This window comes from Phacochoerus africanus, chromosome 8, assembly GCF_016906955.1.
Source record: "Phacochoerus africanus isolate WHEZ1 chromosome 8, ROS_Pafr_v1, whole genome shotgun sequence".
Lineage (NCBI taxonomy): Eukaryota > Metazoa > Chordata > Mammalia > Artiodactyla > Suidae > Phacochoerus > Phacochoerus africanus.
The window spans coordinates 109,631,028-109,636,690 of record NC_062551.1 but is presented as its reverse complement, the minus strand read 5'-3'; positions in this window follow the sequence as shown (position 1 = coordinate 109,636,690).

The window sequence follows — 5,663 nt, the reverse complement described above, 5'->3', positions numbered from 1 at the left end:
GTAAAGTCATTAAAGAAGAAAGATAAGATTGATGATGTAGGCGTGTTTCTGTACCAGCAATAGAAATCCATTTGGAAAACTTTGCAGCGACTTGAAAGCCAGTCCATATATCTAGTCAATAAGAACAAGGACATAATCTTGCAGAACTCAGGTCATATGCAGTTGATGCACCAGAGGAGAAAGATAGACCGAGACTTCCATCTATAATGAATATGTGTGGATGGATAGAGTGCAGAGTCAACGGAAAATAAATGCAGAAGCATGCTGGTAAGAAAGAAGGAAAAAATGGGAAAATTAGGAAAGGAGTCCCCTTTAAAATCCTAAGGGTATGTTTGAGAGAAAGAATCATCCAAGACAAAATTAAGAAGAGAGACTAGAGGAAGGCAGGGGAAAAATAAAAACCTGGGAAATAAGGGGGATGGGGGTGGAGTCCCTATGGTACTGATTCTGCCTCATCAAATGTTTTTAATTCCATTTTTTATACATAAGTTATAACTGGCAACCTCTGTTGAGACTGTGTTTTTATTGCCTTATGGAAAAGCAAGGCCAACATGATTAAAAGGCAATGTATTCTCTTCCCAGGGAAGGGGAGCTGGGAATGATGAACCCAAGGCTTTTCTTCAGAGTGACATTTTTATGTTACAATTTTAATAAAAAATAAAGAAAAGGAGGAAGAAGATTAGGGAAAACATTTTAGGTTTCACGTTCCTTGCTTTGAATGGTAGTGGGAGGGAAAAGGATATGAAAACAGCAAAACAGCAGTACAAACATTTTCATGTGGGGCCGAGAGAGGAGGAGTTGGAATACCCCAACCAGATAATACCATATAGATAACCTAAGAGAAAACTATTCAAATAATGTAAAGTGAGAATGTTATAGGAAAAAAGTGATGTGAAATAGAAATGGATGTATTTTGCAAATACATGGGGTTTCTAGGGTTTGCACTGGTCTGATAATATCAGTCAAAAAGAACAAATGTGGGTTTGGAAACTCAGTGGGCAAAGGAAATAAAGATATCTTTTTAAAGAAGGGACAATCCATGAAAAAAGGCCAAAGAACTATAAATAAAAGGATTGAAAACTCTGATAGGAACAGTTATGATTTTTCCTTTGAAAGAATATTGACTCTCACCTATTATGAATTGAGCCTATGAGGGTCCCAGTGTTTAGAGTTAAACAACATCAGTGGCATATGTCTATATGGTGTCAAAGGTGAGACAAAGAATGATCACTCGTTCTCTTTTCATATCAGTATCCACTTACTTCTCCATTTATATTTTGATCAACCTGATGAATTTCTTTGGCAATTACCAAGAACAGAGTTATGACAATAACCACTGAGAGGACCTCATATGGTCTATAATATAAAAATAAGGAGAAACAGAGGCAAGAAAACTCACATTCAAAGAAATTTACTTACTTTTGAATTTGGGGATTTTATATTTATGAGAAGAAAGCTATCAAAATTCAAAATAGTAATACTGGCACTGTAGGCAGACAAGAAGACAGTGTCTGTATACAGTTAGAATTCAGTTGATATGACATTCTTTCATCAGAATGCTCTATTAATTGATATCTCTGCATGTCTTAATTATTGTGGTAATTAGGATTTATTAATATTAATTCAAAGGTACCAAAAATTTTTAAAGTGCCTTCTGAATCATCAAAGCCAGGTTAGGTGCTGTTTACGGAGAGGTTAGTTTACTGTGCTCTAATACAGAGCATCCATTTCCAACCTGAAGGATAGCAAATAGTTTATTCTACTTAACTCCTAACAATTTCTAAACATGTGTGAGAAAAAATCCTTATACCTTAAAATTCTGTTTTGACATCATGCCATTAGTGTACAATATATCTCTCACTGTAACATAAAAAGTCTATAATATGAGCATCTCCCCTTTTGTGAAATCCCAGCTTTATAAGAACCACTGCTATATTTTCATAGAAGTCTAAAGAAAAAAAATCCTCAAAAATTATTTGAGATCAAGTGAGATTTACAGTCTTTGCATTCTTTGAAAGTAAGATGAAACAGAGGCATGATATAGATCATCGTTTCTTTTAAGGAATTTTTTTCATGTTTATTCTGCCACCATTATATCACCTTGAAGAGGTAGCTACATAATTTAAAAAACAATTTTTAAATAGCTGATACTCACAGATAGTTATATTTTCCCTTTGCTGTGTATAGCCTCTAACTTTTAAATTAGAATATTATTCAATTTATTAACTGTAGTTGCCACTTATTGGTATAGGCTTTCTTTTAATTATCTTCAGATTTTAATGACCAATATTTTGGTTTTTGTGAACTGTAGTGTTAACCAGACATTCTGGTATTTTAATAATAATTAAAATTTAACGGTAATTATTAAATACGCCAACCAAAGATATCTTTTTGTTCTTAGTACAAAAAGTTAAATGTAAAAGTTTGATGTATAAAAAAAATTAATGTTCTATTTCAAATGTGTAAAATTAATTTACTTGTGTGTAACATCTAAAACGTTAAAATATTTATCCATAGGCATCATTACGTAAATATATATCATAAAAATTGTGTTTATTATACATTTTTTTCAAAATGGGAGAAACATAATTTGCTATTTTTAGAAATTATTATTCATTCTATTTCATTATATACAAATTTTATAGTTTCTGATTACAATGATTATTTTAGTTTATGCCAACAAGTTCTACAAATACGTGATATTAGGACCACTTAAAAAGGTGGATTCAATTTCTATCAACTTTTTTTTCTTTATGGTCTCTTTCATGCTCATCTTTTGATAGTAGATCACTTACCTATATCCTTAAATAATTTAGAATTCTCAAATGAATACCATCTGCTTTTTCAATCTATTTTCTTGAGATGATACCTCACCTTTTAAAGATATCTTCAAAAGTACCTTTCGTTATTTGCAAATATCAAGAGTAAGATCTCTACTTTTCACTTCTTCTATAGTAAAGAAAGCATCTTTCCACCTTTTTTGTAGTTTCAATGGAAAAACAAGGACCTTTGAGGTGGTTATGAAGGCCTCAGAAAGGACAGATGACAGTGACAGTTGACAAACACTGAGCTGTAAATGTTTCTATATATGTTGTAATTAAATTTTTAAAAATTTCCCTGAATTACAGTAGTATAGTACAAAATAAATTAGGTATACTGCGTATTTTAAAAACATTTCTTTCTTGATATAGTTCACTACAAAATAAAAAAATACTTATGCATATATGTAAGAAATTTTTAAAGGGGACATAATGAGTCACGTTTTATGAAAGAAAAAAATGTCAAGTAAATAAAGAGTAAAAAAAAACCAGGATGAAAACAAATTTATTATTCATAAAAGCAAAATACATTTGCTACGTTCCATATGAAGTTCTTAAATGGTTTTGTAGTCAAATATTACTACCCCTTTCATAGATTAAGAAAAGAAGTGAGGGTTGGTTATGGGTAGGTGACTGGATATCAAGTGATTTATTAAAGATTACATGGTGGACAAGCAAAGGAACTGGGAACAGATCATAGTTTCGATGTGATAAAGGCAATGCCTCCCTATATGTATCAGTGACATTTTGCACAAATGCTGATAAACATCTGTCAACAAAAGCTATTAAATGCCTCTTAAATACTGTTCTAACTTTAATGTGTTGGGTATGTATGCATGTGTGTATATAACACACACATATATTTTGTTTTAACATATAAAAACATTGATTCTTGAAACGTACACACATACACTTGCACACTAGACTCAGATGGCTTTTGATGGAATTTCACCCCTTCATATGACTTTAAAAGGTCTTTCTAAATGATCTGCCTTAAAAGAAAGCTTCTGGGAAGTAATACAGCAAATTACTCAGGTAGATATTACACTTAGGTTTGAAGTCAACTTGCAATACTTAAGAAAAAAAATCTGAAACCAGTCTGTGGAACAATCTGAAAACGTTAACGTGAAGTTGTTCCATTCCATAGTATAGATAAGTAAAAGAAAGTAAAACATATATTAAGGATAGTTATATAAAATCATGAATAAGGTATTTTCTTTGTGATTGATTTAGACTCCAGATTGCAACTTTGACACTATGACTTAAAACTTATCAAAGAGATTTATGTTTTGCAACTGACATTTTAAATTGAAGATTTACTTGTACTGGTACCTAATATGTTTTCTGTAATTAATTCCTTTGAGGTCAGGTTTCGTAGACACAGAATTCCTTTAACATTAATCTCTCCTTTAGCAATATCTTTATTGTTGGAATTAGCAGCTGAAAAAAAGTTAATCTTTTTCAAATGAGGTTCTCAGTTCCAGGTGTTATTTGTTTCACTCATGCAAGATTTTCTTAAAAGTACAAAATATTTAAAAAGTGGATGCTATGAAGTCAGTGTAAGAAAAAAAAAACCTAGAAGTTAAATAAATTATGCATTAATAAGAAATGGAAAGTTTGATCGCTTAAGGTCTTAATAAAGGCACTGGGTAATGGAGGACCTCTCATTTTAAACTTTATACTACAATTCAGGTTGTATGTTCATAACACCTAAACTGTATAAGCCTTACATTTGTCTCTTCTATTTATTCATGAAATGTTGAATATTATTTGGTAGATAGCACAACTTGATGGATAATGATGTTCACGAAATTGCTAAATGTACGACATTTTGATTGTAGCTTAATTTTGAGTTTTAAGAATGAGAACAATATATCTAAAAGTTGAGAAGTAAGCAACAGCATACAGTGGTTCATTATACACAAAATAATTTTTATTATGGAGAAAAATATTTACTAATTAGTCTTGTTTACATGTTTTCACTTGCTAATTATGTTCTCTTGAAAAAAGACGGTCTTCCTTCTTAACATCTGTGTTGCCTTCATCATATGTATTGAATAGTTTGTATGTTTTTGATGTCTGTTTATTTATGAAGCATGGAAAGTAATTGTCAGTCTACTCAGCAGTGCTTAATGAAAGGCAAGTGCTCACCAATTCCACGTAATTGATTAATTCACATGGAATATAATGGTAAGAGATGCTGAGATCAGTGGGAGTTTTGTCAACTAGGTCTAGTAATACTAAACTCTCCAAAAAGGTGGGATGGATATGTTTGTCTTGGGCTTCCAGACACCTTAATGAGTCTCAGGAAAACAACTGTTCTGTCTTTAGTAAAATTCCTTCTGCATGTTCCTTTATGCGTTATTACAACATCGCCAACAACGACACCCTTTATTTACATTACGGGTGATGCTTTTTACTCAGTTATTTGTGATGGTAGCTTTAGATTTATGGGTGGATTTTGGAGTTTATGTTTAGAGACATACTCAGTAATTTCCCCTCTTCCTCACCATTTTCTATTGAACTTAAGAGTATTTAAATAAATGTTTCAAAAACATTTCTCAATGTCTTTGTAGGTTAATATGTGAGATTTAGGTTAAAATAGTCACTGTTCTCTTTTGTGAGGTTGGCGCTCTAACTCTTCCTGAAATTACTAAGCAGTACTATCCCAAACTGGAATCTGAGATTCTTGAGACAGATTTACATTCTCTGATCTGAGGGCTCCACTTCTTATAGAGGAAGGCAAGAGAAATATTAACACCGGGTGGTGAAAGAACCATCACTGACAGAATAAAGTAGAATACTGAGGAAGAACAAAAAATATCTATTCACACAGAAGACAAC